Below are 24,002 nucleotides of genomic sequence, written 5' to 3' on the forward strand. Positions count from 1 at the left end.
CAGTGATGCAGCTCCCCGACGGGCGCTTCCTCCTCAGCTGTCTGCAATGATGCAGCTTCCCGGCGGGTGCTCTCATCCTCCGCTTTCGGCAGTGATGCAGCTCCCCGGCGCACGCTCTCCTTCTCAGCTGTCGGTGGTGATGCAGCTTCCTGGCGGGCACTTTCCACCTTCATAACCTGTAGTGTTGCAGCTACCTGGCGGGCGCTCTCCTCCTACGTGCCTGAATAGTTGCAGCTCCTCTGCGGGCACTCTCCTCAGCTGCGGGTAATGATGCAGCTCCCCAGTGGGTGCACTCCTCCTCCGCTGCAGGTAATGATGCAGCTCCCCAGTGGGCACACTCCTCCTCCGCTGCGGGTAATGATGCAGCTCCCCAGTGGGCACACTCATCCTCCGCTGCGGGTAATGATGCAGCTCTCCAGTGGGCACACTCATCCTCCGCTGCGGGTAATGATGCAGCTCCCCAGTGGGCACACTCCTCCTCCGCTGCGGGTAATGATGCAGCTCCCCAGTGGCACACTCCTCCTCCGCTGCGGGTAATGATGCAGCTCCCCAGTGGGCACACTCCTCCTCTGCTGCGGGTAATGATGCAGCTCCCCAGTGGGCACACTCCTCCGCTGCAGGTAATGATGCAGCTCCCCAGTGGGCACACTCATCCTCCGCGGCAGGTAATGATGCAGCTCCCCAGTGGGCACACTCATCCTCCGCTGCGGGTAATGATGCAGCTCCCCAGTGGGCACACTCATCCTCTGGCGGGTAATGATGCAGTTCCCCAGTGGGCACACTACTCCTCCGCTGCAGGTAATGATGCAGCTCCCCAGTGGGCACACTCCTCCTCCGCAGCTGGTAATGATGCAGCTCCCCAGTGGGCACACTCCTCCTCCGCTGCAGGTAATGATGCAGCTCCCCAGTGGGCACTCTCCTCCTCCCCTGCGGGTAATGATGCAGCTCCCCAGTGGGCACACTCCTCCTCCGCTGCGGGTAATGATGCAGCTCCCCAGTGGGCACACTCCTCCTCCGCTGCGGGTAATGAAGCAGCTCCCCAGTGGGCACATTCCTCCTCCGCTGCCGGTAATGATGCAGCTCCCCAGTGGGCACACTCCTCCTCCGCAGCGGGTAATGATGCAGCTCCCCAGCGGGCACACTCCTCCGCTGCGGGTAATGATGCAGCTCCCCAGTGGGCACACTCCTCCTCCGCTGCGGGTAATGATGCAGCTCCCTAGTGGGCACACTCCTCCTCTGCTGCGGGTAATGATGCAGCTCCCCAGTGGGCACACTCCTCCTCCTCCTCCGCGGCAGGTAATGATGCAGCTCCCCAGTGGGCACACTCATCCTCCGGCGGGTAATGATGCAGTTCCCCAGTGGGCACAGTCCTCCTCCGCTGCAGGTAATGATGCAGCTCCCCAGTGGGCACACTCCTCCTCCGCTGCGGGTAATGATGCAGCTCCCCAGTGGGCACACTCCTCCGCTGCAGGTAATGATGCAGCTCCCCAGTGGGCACACTCCTCCGCTGCAGGTAATGATGCAGCTCCCCAGTGGGCACACTCCTCCGCTGCAGGTAATGATGCAGCTCCCCAGTGGGCACACTCATCCTCCGCTGCGGGTAATGATGCAGCTCCCCAGTGGGCACACTCCTCCTCCGCTGCGGGTAATGATGCAGCTCCCCAGTGGGCACACTCCTCCTCCGCTGCGGGTAATGATGCAGCTCCCCAGTGGGCACACTCCTCCTCCGCTGCGGGTAATGATGCAGCTCCCCAGTGGGCACACTCCTGCTCCGCTGCGGGTAATGATGCAGCTCCCCAGTGGGCACACTCCTCCTCCGCTGCGGGTAATGATGCAGCTCCCCAGTGGGCACACTTCTCCTCTGCTGCGGGTAATGATGCAGCTCCCCAGTGGGCACACTTCTCCTCCTCTGCTGCGGGTAATGATGCAGCTCCCCAGTGGGCACACTTCTCCTCCTCTGCTGCGGGTAATGATGCAGCTCCCCAGTGGGCACACTCCTCCGCTGCGGGTAATGATGCAGCTCCCCAGTGGGCACACTCGTCCTCCGCTGTAGGTAATGATGCAGCTCCCCAGTGGGCACACCCCTCCGCTGCAGGTAATTATGCAGCTCCCCAGTGGGCACACTCCTTCTCCGCAGCGGGTAATGATGCAGCTCCCCAGTGGGCACACTCCTCCGCTGCGGGTAATGATGCAGCTCCCCAGTGGGCACACTCCTCCTCCGCTGCGGGTAATGATGCAGCTCCCCAGTGGGCACACTCCTCCTCCGCTGCGGGTAATGATGCAGCTCCCCAGTGGGCACACTCCTCCTCTGCTGCGGGTAACGATGCAGCTCCCCAGTGGGCACACTCCTCCTCCGCTGCGGGTAATGATGCAGCTCCCCAGTGGGCACACTCCTCCTCCGCTGCGGGTAATTATGCAGCTCCCCAGTGGGCACACTCCTCCTCCTCCTCCTCCTCCTCCTCCTCCTCCTCCTCCTCCTCCGCGGCAGGTAATGATGCAGCTCCCCAGTGGGCACACTCATCCTCCGGCGGGTAATGATGCAGTTCCCCAGTGGGCACACTCCTCCTCCGCTGCGGGTAATGATGCAGCTCCCCAGTGGGCACACTCCTCCTCCGCTGCGGGTAATGATGCAGCTCCCCAGTGGGCACACTCCTCCTCCGCTGCGGGTAATGATGCAGCTCCCCAGTGGGCACACTTCTCCTCTGCTGCGGGTAATGATGCAGCTCCCCAGTGGGCACACTTCTCCTCCTCTGCTGCGGGTAATGATGCAGCTCCCCAGTGGGCACACTTCTCCTCCTCTGCTGCGGGTAATGATGCAGCTCCCCAGTGGGCACACTCCTCCGCTGCGGGTAATGATGCAGCTCCCCAGTGGGCACACTCGTCCTCCGCTGTAGGTAATGATGCAGCTCCCCAGTGGGCACACCCCTCCGCTGCAGGTAATTATGCAGCTCCCCAGTGGGCACACTCCTTCTCCGTAGCGGGTAATGATGCAGCTCCCCAGTGGGCACACTCCTCCGCTGCGGGTAATGATGCAGCTCCCCAGTGGGCACACTCCTCCTCCGCTGCGGGTAATGATGCAGCTCCCCAGTGGGCACACTCCTCCTCCGCTGCGGGTAATGATGCAGCTCCCCAGTGGGCACACTCCTCCTCTGCTGCGGGTAACGATGCAGCTCCCCAGTGGGCACACTCCTCCTCCGCTGCGGGTAATGATGCAGCTCCCCAGTGGGCACACTCCTCCTCCGCTGCGGGTAATGATGCAGCTCCCCAGTGGGCACACTCCTCCTCCTCCTCCTCCGCGGCAGGTAATGATGCAGCTCCCCAGTGGGCACACTCATCCTCCGGCGGGTAATGATGCAGTTCCCCAGTGGGCACACTCCTCCTCTGCTGCCGGTAGAGTTGCAGCTTCCCGGCAGGCACTCCTCCTCCACGCCGGTAGTGATACAGCGATTTAATGTGGTGGACACGCATTCCTCCTGTTACACGTGTGCAGCGTCCTGCCCATTGTGTAACTGCCGATTATCTTTATTTTTCTCCGTTCCGGGCTCTTGTATAATCTGATCGCCAGGGCTGAGATCTTAGTTGCCCTGATGACCGGTATTTGTGGAGCCCTGCTGTACACTACTTGGGCTGTATGTTATATGCAGCATATTATATACAGGTTGAGTCTTATAACCGAAATTCTGAAACGATCCAAAATCCGACGTTTTTTGCGCGTGACTGAGATAGTGGCAGCTTTGCTTTCTGATGGCTCAGTGTACACAAGCTTTGTATCATGCACAAAATTAATACAACTATTGTATAAAATGACCTTCAGTGTATACGTTGCATATGAAATCTAAATGCATTATTAGACTTAGGTTGTATATAAAAGTTCTCTCATATGTTATGCAAATATTCCAAAATAAAGATTAATCCAAAATCCTAAATACTTCTGCTCCCAAGAATTTTGCACATGGAAGACTCCACCTGTAAGTGTATATGCAGTGTATGATATGTGTATGCACTGCAGGGGCTGTATTTTATATGCATTGTATGATATGTGTATGCACTGCAGGGGCTGTATGTTATATGCAGTGTATGCACTGCAGGGGCTGTATGTTATATGCAGTGTATGATATGTGTATGCACTGCAGGGGCTGTATGTTATATGCAGTGTATGATATGTGTATGCACTGCAGGGGCTGTATGTTATATGCAGTGTATGATATGTGTATGCACTGCAGGGGCTGTATGATATACGCAGTGTATGATATGTGTATGCACTGCAGGGGCTGTATGTTATATGCAGTGTATGATATGTGTATGCACTGCAGGGGCTGTATGTTATATGCAGTGTATGATATGTGTATGCACTGCAGGGGCTGTATGTTATATGCAGTGTATGCACTGCAGGGGCTGTATGTTATATGCAGTGTATGATATGTGTATGCACTGCAGGGGCTGTATGTTATATGCATTGTATGATATGTGTATGCACTGCAGGGGCTGTATGTTATATGCAGTGTATGCACTGCAGGGGCTGTATGTTATATGCAGTGTATGATATGTGTATGCACTGCAGGGGCTGTATGTTATATGCAGTGTATGATATGTGTATGCACTGCAGGGGCTGTATGTTATATGCAGTGTATGATATGTGTATGCACTGCAGGGGCTGTATGATATACGCAGTGTATGATATGTGTATGCACTGCAGGGGCTGTATGTTATATGCAGTGTATGATATGTGTATGCACTGCAGGGGCTGTATGTTATATGCAGTGTATGATATGTGTATGCACTGCAGGGGCTGTATTTTATATGCAGTGTATGATATGTGTATGCACTGCAGGGGCTGTATGTTATATGCAGTGTATGATATGTGTATGCACTGCAGGGGCTGTATTTTATATGCAGTGTATGATATGTGTATGCACTGCAGGGGCTGTATATTATATGCAGTGTATGATATGTGTATGCACTGCAGGGGCTGTATGTCATACGCAGTGTATGATATGTGTATGCACTGCAGGGGCTGTATGTTATATGCAGTGTATGATATGTGTATGCACTGCAGGGGCTGTATGTTATATGCATTGTATGATATGTGTATGCACTGCAGGGGCTGTATGTTATATGCAGTGTATGCACTGCAGGGGCTGTATGTTATATGCAGTGTATGATATGTGTATGCACTGCAGGGGCTGTATGTTATATGCAGTGTATGATATGTGTATGCACTGCAGGGGCTGTATGTTATATGCAGTGTATGATATGTGTATGCACTGCAGGGGCTGTATGATATACGCAGTGTATGATATGTGTATGCACTGCAGGGGCTGTATGTTATATGCAGTGTATGATATGTGTATGCACTGCAGGGGCTGTATGTTATATGCAGTGTATGATATGTGTATGCACTGCAGGGGCTGTATGTTATACGCAGTGTATGATATGTGTATGCACTGCAGGGGCTGTATGTTATACGCAGTGTATGATATGTGTATGCACTGCAGGGGCTGTATGTTATATGCAGTGTTTGATATGTGTATGCACTGCAGCGTCTGTATATGTCTGCAGTATATATATCAATGTTACCTGAGGACTGGTAGGATCTCTCCTGATTTACCATCGGAACCAGTGCTCATTGGGGGTCATTCTGTGTTGATCTCCTCCAAAGAAAAACTAAATGGCTACACATGTTGAATACTCTGCATCCTAATGGCTCGAATGACTACCGGTCTTACAGTTGTTATTTGTAATAATATTGTAATTTATAAATGTAACTTTGTATTTATTGTTGGTATTTATTCTCCCTTCAGGGATGTCGCAGACACCCCATGAGGGATAATAGTTGTCGGTATAGCGCAGGGGTCAGGAAACTTTTTTACCTTTTACCCCAAAATATATTTAGATACGCCGACGTTACCCCCTTGATTTGAAAGGAAGGAAATCACTATCTCCCCAAAACACCAGAATGGATGTAAGAAAGATGGATGAGGGGGGGGGGGGGGGGGATGACACGACTTTTAGGAGACAGATGGTCACATCCTCACCTCAGTAATGTCGGTGGGAATTTCCCACTGTTATGTGGCCACTGTCTGATCCTGCGGAACTCCGTCAGCGGTCAGCCACAGAACACTTCAAGTTCTGTGTGTGGGTTGGCTGGCCGCGGGCGGGAGGACAGGACAGTGCAGGGCGGGCGTGAGGGAGCGCGGTGTGACGTCAGCATGTCACACCGCGGCCAGGAACGCAGCACAGGGCGGCCAGGAGCGCAGTGCAGGGCGGACTGGAGGGAGCGCGGTGTGACGTCAGCACATCACATTGTGAGCCGGCCGGTGCTGGATGGGGCTGTGTCTCGGCAGCGCGACCGTCCATTACCCCAAGGAATTTCATTTTTACCCCATTTGGGGTAATTTACCCCTGTTCCCTGACCACTGGTATAGCGGTTGTCTGGATTCCGGCGTCGGTATGCTGAGCGGTGGAATCTCATCAGCCGGCCTATCAAGTGCATCATATATTACTCCAAACGGTGGCACTTCCATTGACTGCCAGTCTTTGGAATTTTATTTCTATATTTATGTGTGTGTGATAAGATAGTGATGGGGCGAATACAAATTGGGAAATTTTAGTGATTGTCGGTGCTAATTATAAGGACAATGTGAACTGTAAAAGCTGGTAATAAATACGTCCTTTCTCAGCGGCAGCGTAATAGTCAGATCCAATAGTTCCCTTCGGAAAGATCATCTGTAACCATTAGTGACAGGAGAAAGCGCCTCCAAGTGCAATATGAGAACGTTTCCACCGTGAATCTGGTTACAGAATTGCCGACATGTCGGCCATATTTTAAGGCAAAAAGTTTTCCTTCTTTTGTCCTATTTATTTGTATTTCGCAATCGGTCCCAATGGCTGCAGAGTAAAAGCCGGATGTCCCTGGACGCGTGCAGCAGGGATTTACATGATAATTAAAACGTCATTTATTAAATTTATATCCAAACGTACATTTCAGTTTTCAAAAGGAGAACTTACCTGAACAACGGGAACAGCGATGGCGGCTAATCCCGTCTAAAGTCCTGGTCAGGGCGCACAAACCACAGACTATGCACACGTTTCTTCTTGTACCTCCGGAGGCTGCGAGAAGAAATGTAACCCCCGCGGCAAATGGTATCCGGACTCCGTGTCGACACGTCCAATAGGTCAACACGGAAAAAGGTCGACATGCGTTTTTCAAATTTTTCTCTTACGTCCTAGAGGATGCTGGGGACTCCGTAAGGACCATGGGGTATAGACAGCTCCGCAGGAGACATGGGCACTGTAAGACTTTAGAATGGGTGTGCACTGGCTCCTCCCTCTATGCCCCTCCTCCAGACCTCGGTTAGATCCTGTGCCCAGTGGAGAATGGATGCACTGCAGGGGAGCTCTACTGAGTTTCTCTGAAAAGACTTTTGTTAGGTTTTTTTTATTTTCAGGGAGCACTGCTGGCAACAGGCTCCCTGCATCGTGGGACTGAGGGGAGAGAAGCAGACCCTATTTCCTGGACTGATGGGCTCTGCTTCTTAGGCTACTGGACACCATTAGCTTCAGAGGGTCGGAACACAGGTGTCATCCTTGCTGTTCGTCCCAGAGCCGCGCCGCCGTCCTCCTCAAAGAGCCGAAAGATAGAAGCCGGGTATGTATAAGAAGAAAGAAGACTTCAGAGGCGGCAGAAGACTTCAGATCTTCACTGAGGTACCGCTAGCGGTCACGCTGCCCGCCATTGCTCCCTCACACACACACAAGGCACAGCATGGGTGGGGGGCACCCTGGGCAGCAATTATTACCTCAAATAAGACTGGCATCAGTAGGGCATACTGCGGAGGCAGTATGTTAAAAAAACCCCGCCAGTATAAATAAATGAGCGGGACCGAAGGCCGCCGTCGAGGGGGCGGGGCTTGATCCCCCAGCACTAACCAGCGCCATTTTCTCCACAGCATGCTGCAGAGAAGCTGCTCCCGGACTCTCCCCTGCTGAACACAGTAACGGGGCAAAAACGAGGGGGGGGGGGCACATTATATGGTGCTAAAATTGTCTGTGTATAAAGCGCTATTTAGGCTGGGACTTTCAGTTTCAGTATACTGTGGCGCTGGGTGTGTGCTGGCATACTCTGTCTGTCTTTCCAAAGGGCCTTATTTTGGGTCAGTCCCCATATTTCAGTTATCCCAGTGTGTGTGGGGTGTCAGTACGTGTGTGTCGACATGTCTGAAGCGGAAGGCTCGTCTAGGGAGTAAGCAGAGCAGATGGTGGTGGTGTCTCCGTCGGCACCGCCGACACCTGATTGGGTGGACATGTGGAATGTTTTGAATGCTAATGTGGCTTTATTACATAAAAGATTGGACAAAGCAGAGTCCAAGGACAAAGCAGGGAGTCAACCCATGGCTTTTATAATAATAATAATAATTTTATTTATATAGCGCTCTTTCTCCAATAGGACTCAAGGCGCTTAACATATACAAAGTATAATATAGTACAGAAAATAATGAAGTACAGAACAGATTTTCATAAAATACAGAAGCATGTAGATCCTAAAGGGACATTATGGAAATGCTGAGTAAACAGGAAAGTCTTGAGTCTACTTTTGAAGGATTCTATAGTTGAGGCCTCTCGCACTGTGCGGGGAAGTGAGTTCCATAGAGTCGGAGCCGCATGACTAAAAGCTCGACCCCCAGATGAATTACGGGAGATTCTAGGTACTGCTAAAAGTCCTTCATCTACATATTGCAGTAATCGAGTGGGGCAGTATGGGGTCAGAAGCTGTTTCAGGTACCTTGGGCCCTGGTGATGTAATGCTTTGAAACTCAGTAAGCCAATCTTGAAGATGATTCGCCATCTTACAGGCAGCCAGTGAAGGGAGTAGAGGATTGGTGTAATGTGGCTAGAATGGGGCTGGTTGGTTAATAGCCTGGCAGCTGTGTTTTGCACCAGCTGTAAGCGGTGCAATTCTTTTGCTGGTAGACCAAGGTAGAGGGCATTACAGTAGTCTAAACGAGATGATACAAATGCATGTATGACTTTTGGCATATAATCTGAGGGAATTAAGTGCTTGATTCTGGCTATGTTCCTCAGGTGAATGAATGAGGATTTGATTGTGGCTGATATCTGATGTTTAAGTGTCAAGCCACCATCCAGGACAACGCCAAGATTCCGCACACGATCACTGGTCTGTAATTCTGAATCCCCGAGTGTAAGTCCAGTTGGTTGGCTATGCTGCAGTCTTGTCCTTTGATGTTGCGGTCGTATCATAAGGACCTCTGTTTTATCCGGGTTCAGTCACAGCCAACTGGCGCTCATCCACTCCTGTAGTTCAGCTAGACAGCCATTTAGGGTTGCTATTGGGTTATCAGTGCCCGGAGCAAAGGACAAGTACAGTTGTGTATAATCTGCATAGCAGTGGTAGACCAGGCCATGGTGCCTGATTATTTCGCCCAATGGGAGCATGTATACTGCAAAAAGCATGGGGGATAGTATAGAACCTTGTGGGACACCACATGGCAATGGCACTGGTGGTGATGAGTATAATCCAGATGATACTCTCTGTGACCTGCCTGTGAGAAATGATTTGAACCAGCTTAGAACTGTGCCATCCAGACCACAGAAATGTATCAGTCGCTCAATCAGAAGCCCATGGTCCACGGTATCAAATGCTGCCGAGAGATCCAGAAGGATTAATATTGAACAGTCACCTCTGTCTTTTGCCATCAGAAGATCATTTAACACACACATCAGGGCTGTTTCAGTGCTATGTCTTCTCCTGAATCCTGATTGAAATGGATCATAAATATCATGGGTTGTCAGGCGGGTTTCCAGTTGATTTGCAACGACTTTCTCAATAACCTTTCCTAGGAAAGGAAGGTTTGATACCGGTCTGTAGTTGGTCATGCAGTCGGGATCTAAATTAGGTTTTTTAAGAAGCGGTCTAACAATTGCTTCCTTTAGGGGTCCAGGAAAAATGCCTGTCTGCAAAGAGCATTGAACAATTTTTGTAAAGACAGGACCAATTATATCCATACAACCTATTAGAAGCTTGGTTGAGGCTGGGTCCAGATCACAGGTGGTGGGACGCAAAATCCGAGCAATTTCAGCAGTGTCCTTTACATCCACTGGATCAAAGCTGGTCCATGAAGGCAGGTAGCTTATATTGGCAGGCTTTGTAGTTTGGCACTCCTTTGATGGCACTGTGGAGATTCCAGCCCGGATGGTGGATATTTTATCTGCAAAGAAGTTTGCAAACTCGTTGCATCTTGCCTGGGAGAGGGTCTCATCAGTCTGCAGGCATGCTGGCTTGCAAAGCATCTCCACTGTGCGGAAAAGTTGAGCTGGCCTATTGTTTGCTGCTGTGATCTCATTTGACAGGAACTGTGCTTTCTTACGAGTGATTGTCGATTGATATTCTACGTTATGCTTTATTAGTTTTATTTTGTCATCCACTAGGTTAGTCTTCCTCCATCGTCTTTCCAGTCTACGCCCCCTTTTCTTGAGCTCACTAACACTGTTGTCGAACCATGGAGCTTGACGTTGTGGTTTGCGAGGTCTTATACGCACAGGGGCGATAATATCAATTGCAGCCATAACATCCCTATTATAATAACGGACTAGGGAACAGGGATCTTCACAGGCACCCAGTATAGCAGAAAGATCCAGATTTGCTGCAAGAGCCTGGGGAGTCATACCCCTCCTTGGACGATACCTGGTCAACTCCACGGGCAGAGATCTTATTTGAGGGGTTGCAACTGAGAACCAGAGGGAGTAGTGGTCTGACCAGATGACAGGGTTTATTTTTAGGTCAGTGACTTCTAATCCAATCTGAAAGACAAGGTCCAGAGTGTGACCGCTTTTATGTGTGGCAGAAGGAATGACCTGTGTGAAGCCCAGACCATTCATTGTGCACAGGAGGTCTTGGCCAAGGCGTGAGAGCTCATCATCCACCCATGCATTGAAATCCCCGAGGATGAGCCATCTTTGATGTTCCAGAACCAGGCCAGCGACAGTGTCTGCAATTTCTTGCAGAAATATCTTTCCATCTCCAGGTGGCCGGTAAATGAGAAGTACTCTGAAACCTAATCCTGTCGAACTCCGGGCAGCAATGCACTCAAATGAGCGAGTAGTTTCAATAGGGTGGACCCTAAGTTTAAGTTCTTTTTTGAAGCAGAGAGCCACCCCGCCACCCTGCGGTCCAGTCTTGGGTTGTGGATGACAGAGTAGTTTGTTGGTACTGCAGCCTCCAATATAGGTGCTGCATTGTCATCTAGCCAGGTCTCTGTAATACAGGCTAGATCTGCAGATTCAATAAGGTCAGCAATTGTTGCAGTCTTGTTTCTTATAGATCTGGCATTACAAAGGACTGACCTGATTGGGCATACCAGGGGGCCTTCAGTTTTCTTTATGTTAAGTGCAGGAGCTCTGGGTATGGGGGTCACAAAGTGAGAGTTGACAGTTCTGTCCTTCCAAACACAGGGCCGTCTTTTGGGTATCACTTCTATTTGATTGTTCTTTGAGTATGGGGGTTTTACTGTGTCACAGGACCCCTCAGGGTCCCATAAACGTCCCTTTACCCAGATAGCAGACACTGATACCGACACGGATTCCGACTCCATTGTCGACTATGATGAGGCGAGGTTACACCCAAGAGTCGCCAAAAGTATTCATTATATGATTATTGCAATAAAAGATGTTTTGCATATCACAGATGACCCCTCTGTCCCTGACACAAGGGTCTGCATGTTTAAAGAAAAGAAACCTGAGGTAACGTTTCCCCCATCTCATGAGCTGAACGCTTTATTTGAAAAGGCTTGGGAAACTCCAGACAAGAGACTGCAGGTTCCCAAGAGAATTATTATGGCGTATCCTTTCCCCTCAAAGGACAGGTTACGGTGGGAATCCTCGCCCACGGTGGACAAGGCCTTGACGCGCTTGTCCAAAAAGGTGGCGCTACCGTCCCCGGACACGGCGGCCCTAAAGGATCCTGCGGATCGCAGGCAGGAAACTACCTTAAAATCAATTTATGCGACTACGGGTGCCCTGCTCAGACCTGCAGTAGCGTCGGCATGGGTGGGAAGCACAATTGCAGCTTGGGCTGATAACTTATCATCTGACATGGACACCTTAGACAAGGATAGTATTGTGTTGACCTTAAGTCACATCAAGGACGCAGCGTTATATATGAGAGAGGCTGCGAGAGATATTGGGCTTTTGGGTTCAAGAGCTAATGCCATGGCAGTTTCTGCTAGAAGGTCCCTGTGGACCCGTCAATGGACAGGGTATGCTGACTCAAAGAGACATATGGAGGCTTTACCTTACAAGGGTGAACTTTTATTTGGGGATGGCCTCGCGGACCTGGTTTCCACAGCTACCGCGGGTAAGTCTTCTTTTTTGCCTTACGTTCCCCCACAGCAAAAGAAAACACCTCAAAGAAAACAACACCGGCTACGACTAGTTCACAGGAACAAAAGTCCTCCCCGGCCTCTACAAATCTACCGCATGACGCTGGGGCTCCACTACGGGAGTCCGTATCGGTGGGGGCACGTCTTCGACTCTTCAGCCAAGTCTGGGTTCAGTCGGATTTGGATCCTTCGGTGGTCGGAATTGTATCCCAAAGCTACAAACTGGAGTTCGAAGATGTGCCTCCACACAGATTTTTCAAATCGGCCTTGCGAGCTTCTTCCCCAGAGAGGGAAATAGTTTCGGCTGCCATACAAAAGCTGTGTCAACAGCAAGTGATTATTAAGGTTCCCCTAGTGCAACAGGAGAAAGGGTTTTATTCAACCCTATTTGTGGTCCCGAAGCCGGATGGCTCGGTCAGACCTATTCTGAATCTATAATCCCTAAACCTATATTTGAGGAGGTTCAAATGCAAGATGGAATCTCTCAGGGCAGTGATCTCCAGCCTGGAAGGGGGGGATTTTATGGTGTCACTAGACATAAAGGATGCGTACCTTCATGTCCCCATATATCCTCCTCATCAGGCGTACCTGAGTTTCGCTGTACAGGATTGTCATTACCAGTTTCAGACGTTGCCGTTTGGGCTTTCCACGGCCCCGAGGATTTTCACCAAGTTAATGGCGGAAATGACCACTATTGGTCGACAGGGTCACTAGATCGACAGGTCAAAAAGTCGATATGAGTTTTCACCTTTTTTTTATTTTGTATTTTTTTAAAATTTTTGATCTTTTTCATACTTTACGATCCACGTGGACTACAATTGGGAACGGTAACCTGTGCCGAGCGCAGCGGTAGCCGAGTGAGGCACCTTGCCCGAAGTTTGCTCGCCATGCAAGGGGACATGGTGCACTAATTGGGGTTCCCTGTCATTTTTCGAAGAAAACAACACCAAAAAAGGTAAAAAACTCATGTCGACCTTTTGACCTGTTGATCTAGTACACGTCGACCGAGTGACCCTGTCGACCAATAGTGGTCGACCTAATGACTGATGACCTAACGACCCATACCCAAACGGAGCAACAATTACATTGCTGTTTTGTGCCCCCTAGTGGTTGCTGTGGGGGAGAACGTTTGAATCGCCTCGGTGTCTTACAAAAGAATTTAAAAAACAAACAAACACCTGATGACGTCCTGCGCTTAGTGATGCTTCGGCTTATACCGTATGTTGGAAAACCTGGTTATTTGGACCTAAACGATGACTCCATTATGTTGGATAAGATGGACCAGTTGTGGCGGTACAAGCCTCTGAAAGACTACCCGGGTATGCTGCAATTTGTAGTTCAACTACAGCAGGTATTATAAAGCCGCTGTATAACCATTCCCAGTGGGCTGAGCAGTCTCGGATTGTAGTTTCAGTGCTCGATGTAAACCTAACACTCTTTTTTTTATTATTATTCTGTACTTATTTGTTGTAGTAGAATTAAACTCTATTGATTTTTATATATTTAAATGTCATTTATCATCTTTCACATCTCCAAAGCCGGATCCCACCCGGGATTTGGAAACTGGGCCTTCCCGTGTGGAAACCGGAAATTGGACCCTAACAGTTGGCTTCCCGACCCGGCAATATGCCAGTTCGGGTTGGCATTGCGGCAGGGGGGCGGAGCCGGCATCAGGGGTGGAGGCGGCGCTGGGAGATGAGCTCATCTCCGCGCCGTCTGTGGGTACCGGGTCGCATTGACCCGGCAACCCATTCACATTGCCACAGACCCGGTATACAACCCGGGAATAACCCTTCTTATTACCTGGGTTGAATTACCGGGTCAGGTGACCCGGGAATTCTCCATGGGCCCATTCACATCGCACACTGACCTCTGTCGACCCGGCAATATGCCGGGTTATTTTCTCTTACGTCCTAGAGGATGCTGGGGACTCCGTAAGGACCATGGGGTATAGACTGCTCCGCAGGAGACATGGGCACCTAAAAAGAACTTTTCCTATGGGTCTGCACTGGCTCCTCCCTCTATGCCCCTCCTCCAGACCTCAGTTAGATTCTGTGCCCAGAGGAGAAAGGGTGCATTGCAGGGAGCTCTCCTGAGTTTTCTGTAGAAAAAGACTTTTGTTAGGTTTTTTTATTTTCAGGGAGCACTGCTGGCAACAGGCTCCCTGCATCGTGGGATGAGGAGAGAGAAGCAGACCTACTTAAATGATAGGCTCTGTTTCTTAGGCTACTGGACACCATTAGCTCCAGAGGGAGTCGGAACGCAGGTCTCACCCTGGAGTTCGTCCCGGAGCCGCGCCGCCGTCCTCCTCGCAGAGCCGGAAGATAGAAGCCGGGTGAGTATGAGAAGAAAAGAAGACTTCAAGGCGGCAGAAGACTTCAGATCTTCACTGAGGTAACCGCGCAGTGGTAATGCTGCGCGCCATTGCTCCCACACAACACACACAGATGGGTGCAGGGCGCAGGGGGGGCGCCCTGGGCAGCAATAAACCTCAAGGCCGGCATATTGGTGTATATTAGGCTGCGGAGGCAGTAAATAGATAAACCCCGCCATTTTTTACAATTTGAAACGGGGCCGAAGCCCGCCGCTGGAGGGGGCGGAGCTTGATCCCTCAGCACTAACCAGCGCCATTTTCTCCACAGACGCTGCAGAGACGCTGGCTCCCCGGATTCTCCCCTCCTGAACACAGATCAGAGGGCTGAAAAAGAGGAGGGGGGCACAATTATTGGCGCAGTGAGTGGGGAAGTTATTAATTATAACACAATAGCGCTATCTGGTGTTATAGGCCCTACACACTGGCCGATTTTCTGAAAGATATGAACGATCTCGTTCATAAATGAACGAGAACTCGTTCATATCTTTCAGTGTGGAGACTCCAGCGATGAACGATGCGCGTCCCCGCGCTCGTTCATCGCTGGTCCCCCGTCGGCTGTGCATGCAGGCCAATATGGACGATCTCGTCCATATTTGCCTGCACTTCAATGCAGCCGCGTGACGGGGGGAGTGAAGAAACTTCACTCCCCCCGTCACTGCCCCCCCGCCGCCGGGTCGCTCGTCGGCCGTATCGGCCGTCGGGCACCTCGGCGGCGCATCGAGATATGTGTAGGGCCCCTTAGTCCAGTGTAAGTGGGCGCTGGGTGTGTGCTGGCATACTCTTTCTCTGTCTCTCCAAAGGGCCTGGTTGGGGAATTTTATTTATTTATTTATTTATTTATTTGTTTATTACCAGTTATTTATATAGCGCACACATATTCCGCAGCGCTTTACAGAGAATATTTGGCCATTCACATCAGTCCCTGCCCCAGTGGAGCTTACAATCTATATTCCCTACCACATGTACACGCACACACATTCACACTAGGGTTAATTTTGTTGGGAGCCAAATAACCTACCAGTATATTTTTGGACTGTGGGGGGAAACCGGAGTACCCGGAGAAACACACTCAAGTACGGGGAGAATATACAAACTCCACACAGTTAGGGCCATGGTGGGAATTGAACCCATGACCTCAGTTCTGTGAGGCAGTAATGCTAACCATTACACCATCCGTACTGCCCGAATTGTCCCCTTATAGTTATATCCCGGAGTGTGTGGGGTGTCGGTACGTGCGTGTCGGCATGTTTGATGCGGAAGGCTCGTCCAAGGAGGAGGTGGAGCAGATGAGTGGTGAATCCCCGTCGGTGGTGCCGACTCAGGAGTGGATGGATATGTGGCATATGTTAAATGCAAGTGTGGCATCACTACATAAGAGACTGGACAAAGCAGAGTCCAGGGAGACAACAGCGGGTCAATCCACGGATTGGACCGACTCACAGGGCCCTTCAGGGTCTCAGAAACGGAGTCTGACTCCAGTGTCGACTACGATGAAGCAAGATTGCACCCTAGGGTGACAAAAAGTATTCAGTGTATGATTATTGCAATAAAGAATGTTTTGCATATCGCTGATGAACCCTCTGTTCCCGACACGAGGGTACACATGTTTAAGGGGAAGAAGCCTGAGGTAACCTTTCCCCCATCCCATGAACTTAACGAGTTATTTGAAAAAGCCTGGGAAACTCCAGATAAGAAACTGCAGATTCCCAAAAGGGTTCTTATGGCGTATCCTTTCCCTACACAGGACAGGGTACGTTGGGAATCCTCTCCCAGGGTGGACAAGGCTTTAACACGCCTGTACAAGAAGGTGGCGCTACCGTCTCCGGACACGGCGGCCCTAAAGGATCCTGCAGTCCGCAGGCAGGAGACTACTTTAAAGTCTATTTATGCGCATACTGGTGCTTTGCTCAGACCGGCAATAGCGTCGGCATGGGTATGTAGCGCACTTGCAGCTTGGACAGATACTTTGTCAGCTGCCCTTGATACCCTAGACAGGGATACCATTTTATTAACTTTAGCCCATATTAAGGACGCAGTCTTATATATGAGAGACGCTCAAAGGGACATTGGACTGCTGGGTTCCAGAGCCAATGCCATGGCTATTTCTGCGAGACGAGCCCTGTGGACCCGCCAATGGACGGGTGATGTGCACTCAAAAAAGCATATGGAGGTTTTGCCTTACAAGGGTGAAGTGTTGTTTGGGGAGGGGCTCGCGGACCTGGTTTCCACAGCTACCACGGGTAAATCTACCTTTTTGCCTTTTGTTCCCCAACAGCAAAAGAAAACTCCACAGTATCAGATGCAGTCCTTTCGGTCGCAAAAGTCCAGAAGAGGTCGGGGCTCCTCTTTCCTTGCCAGAGGTAAGGGTAGAGGAAAAAGAACACCTGCTTCGGCTAGTTCCCAGGAGCAGAAGCCCTCCCCGGCTTCTACAAAATCCACCGCATGACGCTGGGGCTCCACTAAGGGAGTCCGCACCGGTGGGGGCACGCCTTCGACTCTTCAGCCAGGTCTGGGTTTGGTCAGACGTGGACCCTTGGGCGATGGAATTTGTTTCCCAAGGCTACAAGCTGGAATTCGAAGAGGTGCCCCCTCCCCGATTTTTCAAGTCGGCCTTACCAGCTTCTCCCCAAGGGAGGGAAGTAGTGTTAGCTGCAATTCAAACGTTGTGCCAGCAGCAAGTGATTGTCAGGGTTCCCCTGGCCCAACAGGGAAAAGGGTATTATTCGACCCTGTTTGTGGTCCCGAAACCGGATGGTTCGGTCAGACCCATTTTAAATCTAAAATCCCTAAACCTGTACTTAAAAAAATTCAAATTCAAAATGGAATCACTCCGAGCTGTAATATCCAGCCTGGAAGGGGGGGATTTTATGGTGTCACTAGACATAAAGGATGCTTACCTTCATGTCCCCATATACCCCTCTCATCAGGAGTACCTGAGATTCGCTGTACAGAACTGTCATTACCAGTTTCAGACGTTGCCGTTTGGGCTTTCCACGGCCCCGAGGATTTTCACCAAGGTGATGGCGGAAATGATGGTGCTCCTGCGCAAACAAGGAGTCACAATTATCCCATACTTGGACGATCTCCTGAATAAGGCGAGATCAAGAGATCAATTGCTGAAGAACGTGTCGCTCTCCCTGAGAGTGCTCCAACAGCACGGTTGGATTCTCAATCTACCAAAGTCACAATTGGTTCCAACGACTCGACTATCGTTCCTAGGCATGATTCTGGACACGGAACAAAAGAAGGTTTTTCTCCCGTCGGAAAAAGCCCAGGATCTCCAGAACATGGTCAGAGACCTGCTAAAGCCAAAGAGAGTGTCAGTTCATCAATGCACTCAAGTTCTGGGGAAAAATGGTGGCAGCCTACGAGGCCATCCCCTTCGGCAGGTTTCATGCGAGGTCTTTTCAGTGGGACCTTCTGGACAAGTGGTCCGGGTCTCATCTACAAATACATCAGAAGATAACACTGTCCCCCAGGGCCAGAGTATCTCTACTATGGTGGCTGCACAGTGCTCACCTTCTGGAGGGTCGCAGGTTCGGCATTCAGGACTGGGTTCTGGTAACTACGGACGCGAGCCTCCGAAGATGGGGAGCAGTCACGCAAGGAAGAAATTTTCAGGGACTATGGTCAAGCCAGGAGGCTTGTCTGCACATCAACGTGCTGGAATTAAGGGCCATATACAACGGCCTTCGATAAGCGGAGAATCTTCTTTGCAACCTACTAGTACTGATTCAATCGGACAATGTCACAGCCGTGGCTCATGTAAACCGCCAAGGCGGAACAAGGAGCAGAATCGCGATGGCGGAAGCCACCAGGATTCTTCGCTGGGCGGAAAATCACGTAAGCGCTTTGTCAGCTGTCTTCATTCCGGGAGTGGACAACTGGGAAGCAGACTTCCTCAGCAGACACGATCTCCATCCAGGAGAGTGGGGACTTCATCAATAAGTCTTTGCAGAGATAACGGGTCTCTGGGGAATTCCTCAAATAGACATGATGGCGTCACGCCTCAACAAGAAGCTTCGGAGGTACTGTGCCAGGTCCCGGGACCCTCAGGCAGTGGCAGTAGACGCCCTGGTGACACCATGGGTGTTTCAGTCGGGCTATGTGTTTCCTCCTCTTCCTCTCATCGCAAAGATTTTGAGGATCATAAGGCACAAAAGAGTACAGACAATACTCATTGTTCCAGACTGGCCTCGAAGGGCCTGGTACTCAGATCTTCAGGTAATGCTCACAGAAGATCCTTGGCCTCTTCCTCTCAGGGAGGACCTGTTGCAGCAGGGGCCCTGCGTGTTCCAAGACTTACCGCGGTTACGTTTGACGGCATGGCGGTTGAACAGTTCCTTAAATCACACTGGTTTGAACCCCTTCAAACGGTGGAATTGAAATTTCTCACCTGGTAGGTGGTCATGTTGTTAGCCTTGGCATCTGCAAGGCGGGTGTCTGAATTGGGGGCCTTGTCTCACAAGAGCCCCTACTTGATTTTTCATGTGGATAGAGCAGAGTTGAGGACTCGTCCTCAATTTTTGCCTAAGGTGGTGTCTTCATTTCATATGAACCAACCTATCGTGGTACCGGTGGCTACGAGTGACTTGGAGGACTCCCAAGTTCCTGGATGTAGTCAGGGCCTTAAAGATTTATGTAGCCAGGACGGCTAGGGTTAGGGAAACAGAGGCTCTGTTTGTCCTGTATGCAGCCAACAAGGTTGGCACGCCTGCTTCAAAGCAGACTATTGCTCGCTGGATCTGTAATACGATTCAGCTGGCTCATTCTACGGCTGGATTGCCGTTACCTAATTCGGTAAAGGCCCATTCCACTAGGAAGGTGGGCTCTTCTTGGGCGGCTGCCCGAGGCGTCTCGGCTTTACAGTTGTGCCGAGCAGCTACTTGGTCGGGTTCATTCACTTTTGCAAAATTCTACAAGTTTGATACCCTGGCTGATGAGGACCTCGCGTTTGCTCAATCGGTGCTGCAGAGTCATCCGCACTCTCCCGCCCGGTTTGGAGCTTTGGTATAAACCCCATGGTCCTTACTGAGTCCCCAGCATCCTCTAGGACGAAAGAGAAAATAAGATTTTAAACCTACCGGTAAATCTTTTTCTCCTAGTCCGTAGAGGATGCTGGGCGCCCGTCCCAGTGCGGACTTACTCTGCAAGACTTGTATATAGTTGTTGCTTACATAAGGGTTATGTTACAGTTGGACTCGGTCTTTGACTGATGCTGTTTTTTGTTCATACTGGTAACTGGTTGCGTATATCCCATGTTATACGGTGTGATTGGTGTGGGCTGGTATGAATCTTGCCCTTAGATTTACGAAATCCTTTCCTCGTATTGTCCATCTCCTCTGGGCACAGTTCTCTAACTGAGGTCTGGAGGAGGGGCATAGAGGGAGGAGCCAGTGCACACCCATACTAAAAGTTCTTTATAGTGCCCATGTCTCCTGCTGAGCCCGTCTATACCCCATGGTCCTTACGGAGTCCCCAGCATCCTCTACGGACTAGGAGAAAAAGATATACCGGTAGATTTAAAATCTTATTTTTGCAATGTGAAAGGGTATTACTATCTTTTAGTACAGTATACCACAACCTAACAATTATTCCTAATGAGAAACCTAACAATTATTCCTAATGAGATCGCCTCCCCGGTAGGTACTGTACCTCTAGCGGGCTATGACCACAGAGTAATGTATGTGTGAAGTGGTGACATACCCCATGTGGAAGTGTTTCATTCATCGCAGCGGATGCAATCAGCCGTTCCGGAACAGCAAATTGCTTCCATGTATAGTGCAAGTGTTTCTGCGCATGTAATAGAGCGATGCCGGAAAGCACAACATGAGGTGGTGCGAAGGAACAGTCTGCATAGCTCTGATGTCAGAGATGACGCGTTGGGGAAGGGGTGAGGGTAGCACTGTGGCTGCAGGAAATTAGGCACATGGTCCCTGAAGCGTTGGCAGAGTATACTTTGTTTTGCCTTTCCTGTGTCAGGCTGGCCAGGTGAAGGCACACTGTAAATAGGAAACCCTGTTTGCTCCTTGTCGTATGTTTGGAATGTATGGAACATAGGGCGGATATTGTGGAGTCTGAAACAGCCATGAATTTAAGGAAGTATTACAAGTACCCTGTATAGTCCTGTCTAAGACCAGCTGCTCCTCTGGTTTAGTAGTCGGCCTGTGCACTTACCCACTGCTCCAGCCTGCTGGCTTTTTGTTTGAATCTCTGTCCTTTGATTCGCCATTAAGTGACTCGCCATTGTAGCCTGCAGTGCTGCGGGATAATAGCGCCGTGCGTTTGCTGTTGTACATGAAAGACTGTAGCATTACTTTAATAAACATCAATTATTTACAATGACCTGAAAACCTCAGAAGTATTTGACTGTTGCCAATCCAAGTACTTGTGTCATAACGTTGGATTTGTTCTAGCGTGGACCTGCGCCCACCAGAATAAAGGCTGAAAGTATATTCCCCTTATTACGCATTCGCTAGGAACTAATGCCATTACTGACTAATGAGGCACACGCCTTGCAGCGGTGCGGTGTAAAATACAGACATTCACTGTCCATGCAAACATTTCTCCGCTCTGTATCTCACCGCTAGGCCTATTTCCGTGTCCGAGAGAAGTTAATGAGTTCTTTTTTACAAGAAATGGAATTTGTAATTTTAATTAACATTATTATTGATTGTTCATAAGGCTCCAGAAGGGATTTGCAGTGCTGTGTACTGTACAAGGGTCTACAGACAGAGGAACTGATTTTGAAATGGGGGGGGGGAGAAAAAAAAAATCTATCAGCTTCGTATATGGAACAAACCAAGCTACGATGGAAGTGATACATTTATTATTGTTGTATGCAGGGTAAATACTGGCTGCTTTTGAATGTAGCCCACACATACTGGTCAGATCTTACCTGAGATATTTGCCGATTCAGGTAACCATATGTACTTACCAGTCGTCCTGGCGTCAGTTAGGCGGGCATTTGCCTGCTCCACTTTGACGTCCGTCCTTGCAGCCAGTGTACAGGCAGTCGGAGGAATACCCGTACACACAGATGCGCCGATATATCAGCCGTGCTGCGCACATGGACACGCATATCGGATGTACACACCCCCAGGCCCACTAGTGATCTGTTCGCTCAAACAGACGATAGATCGCCCACTGTGTACCCAGCATAACTCTCCTTGCACATGTTACATATGCCCCACCTTCAGTGCAGCATGGTTTTACCAAGGTGCAAAGTTACACATCTACTATTACTGGTAATTTTCACAGGTGACGGGAGAACCGTCAGTCAGCTCTAAAGTTGTATTTTGTCTAGAACATGATGAAACATAGGCCCTCATTCCGAGTTGTTCGCTCGCAAGCTGCTTTTAGCAGCTTTACACACGCTAAGCCGCCGCCTACTGGGAGTGAATCTTAGCTTCTTAAAATTGCGAACGAAAGATTCTCTAAATTGCGATTACACACCTCTTAGCAGTTTCTGAGTAGCTTCAAACTTACTCGGCATCTGCGATCAGTTCAGTGCTTGTCGTTCCTGGTTTGACGTCACAAACACTCCCAGCGTTCGCCCAGACACTCCTCCGTTTCTCCAGCCACTCCCGCGTTTTTCCCAGAAACGGTAGCGTTTTTTCGCACACACCCATAAAACTGCCAGTTTCCGCCCAGAAACACCAACTTCCTGTCAATCACATTACGATCACCAGAACGAAGAAAAAAACGTGAGTAAAATTCCTAACTGCATAGCAAATTTACTTGGCGCAGTGGCACTGCGGACATTGCGCATGCGCATTCGCGACTAATCGCTCCGTTGCGAAAAAAAAATAACGAGCGAACAACTCGGAATGACCCCCATAATACTTTGCAGGTTGTTAATAGGTTGTAAAGTCAATAAAACCACCAAATCTGAACGTCGCACTGCTGAACTAATGTTTGCTACTGGTGCCATGTGTGCCTAATACATGGATTAGAATAAACAGGTACAATGTATAAAGTATCAATCAATTATAAAACAATTAACTTTCCTGGTCTCAAAATTAATGACTCCATTTGGATAATAATGGTGGTAGGGAAAGGGTTACCTCTTTATATTCATGCTTTTCTAGGGGGGGAATTCAATTCCAGGCATTGATGCAATGTGGCATTCGGGTACAGCACATTGACTGATATTGACGGTATAGAGAAGTCTTCACTCGCACCCCTTAGAGCGGCAAGGGAAAATTTGTAATGGCTGCACTATGAAACGCGGTAATGTCTGGCTGCACATTGTGACAGATTGAATTCCCTGGTGAATGTTTAGAGCCTGTTTGCATAGACCAAATGGGAAAATGTAGTAATTATTTCCTGTGCAACAGTGTGTATTATACAGGGATAATAGTTATGTTGCAATATTCTATCTATCTATCTATCTATCTATCTATCTATCTATCACACACTGAAAGGTTAGGTTCCTAGTGTCATGTAGGACCCCCTCTGGCCCGGCGAAGTGCAGCTGCTCGAGGTGGCATCAAATCCACAAGTGAACAGAAGAACTTTTGGAAAGATGTTGTCGGCCATGCCGTCTGGATAGCGTCCCGCAGCTCCATGATATTTGTAGGTACAGGATATTGGGTGTGGATGTACCTCCACCACGTCCAATAAATGCTTGATTGGGTTCATCTGTTGCCAAGCACCAAGTATGTAAAACCTGGTGTAGGTGTTTTGTCCATCAGGAAAGTGGTTAAAAATCCCAAGGGAGGGGGCCTGATGAAGCTGGAGACTATATCTGTCCCACTCATGAAAATAGGAGTTGTGATCTCTTGGGGACAGCTAGTATGCTGGAGATTACCTGAGTTATTCTGTGAAGCCCCCACAACAGAAATACTTAAAACTTGTTTGCGTAAGTGAGTAGGGTTTCTGTAAGTTTTATTTCCTTTTCATTTATTGAGATTGCCGTATTCTGTGTGTGTTTTTAAAATATTCTTAATAATCTATGCAACCTTTTTGTAACCAAAGCTCTGAAGTATTCTTGAAATTAAAATCCTAATTTTAGTCCTGATTCTGTTGTTCTAATGAACTCCAACGCCTGTGTGGCTCACGCCTATCTATTTTTCTAAGTATTGCAGTGTGTGTGTGACGGGTAAAGCTAAAGACGCCTGTAACGTCCGTAATACGTTGAAAAGTCTTTGCTGGTGGCAGCTGAAAGTATTTAAATAATACTGTGTCAAAAGTGACCCCCGTACGGCGCATGCGGCAATTCTCAAATTGTC

The 24,002-nt window shown here is 49.6% G+C and overlaps 1 protein-coding gene across 1 annotated transcript in view; it reads left to right on the forward strand.

Moving 5' to 3' along the window:
- VPS35 (VPS35 retromer complex component) overlaps positions 1-24,002 on the forward strand; it is a 176,983-nt gene that overhangs the window by 20,815 nt on the left and 132,166 nt on the right. The window lies entirely within an intron of this gene.

This window comes from Pseudophryne corroboree, chromosome 11 (assembly GCF_028390025.1).
Source record: "Pseudophryne corroboree isolate aPseCor3 chromosome 11, aPseCor3.hap2, whole genome shotgun sequence".
Classification (NCBI taxonomy): domain Eukaryota; kingdom Metazoa; phylum Chordata; class Amphibia; order Anura; family Myobatrachidae; genus Pseudophryne; species Pseudophryne corroboree.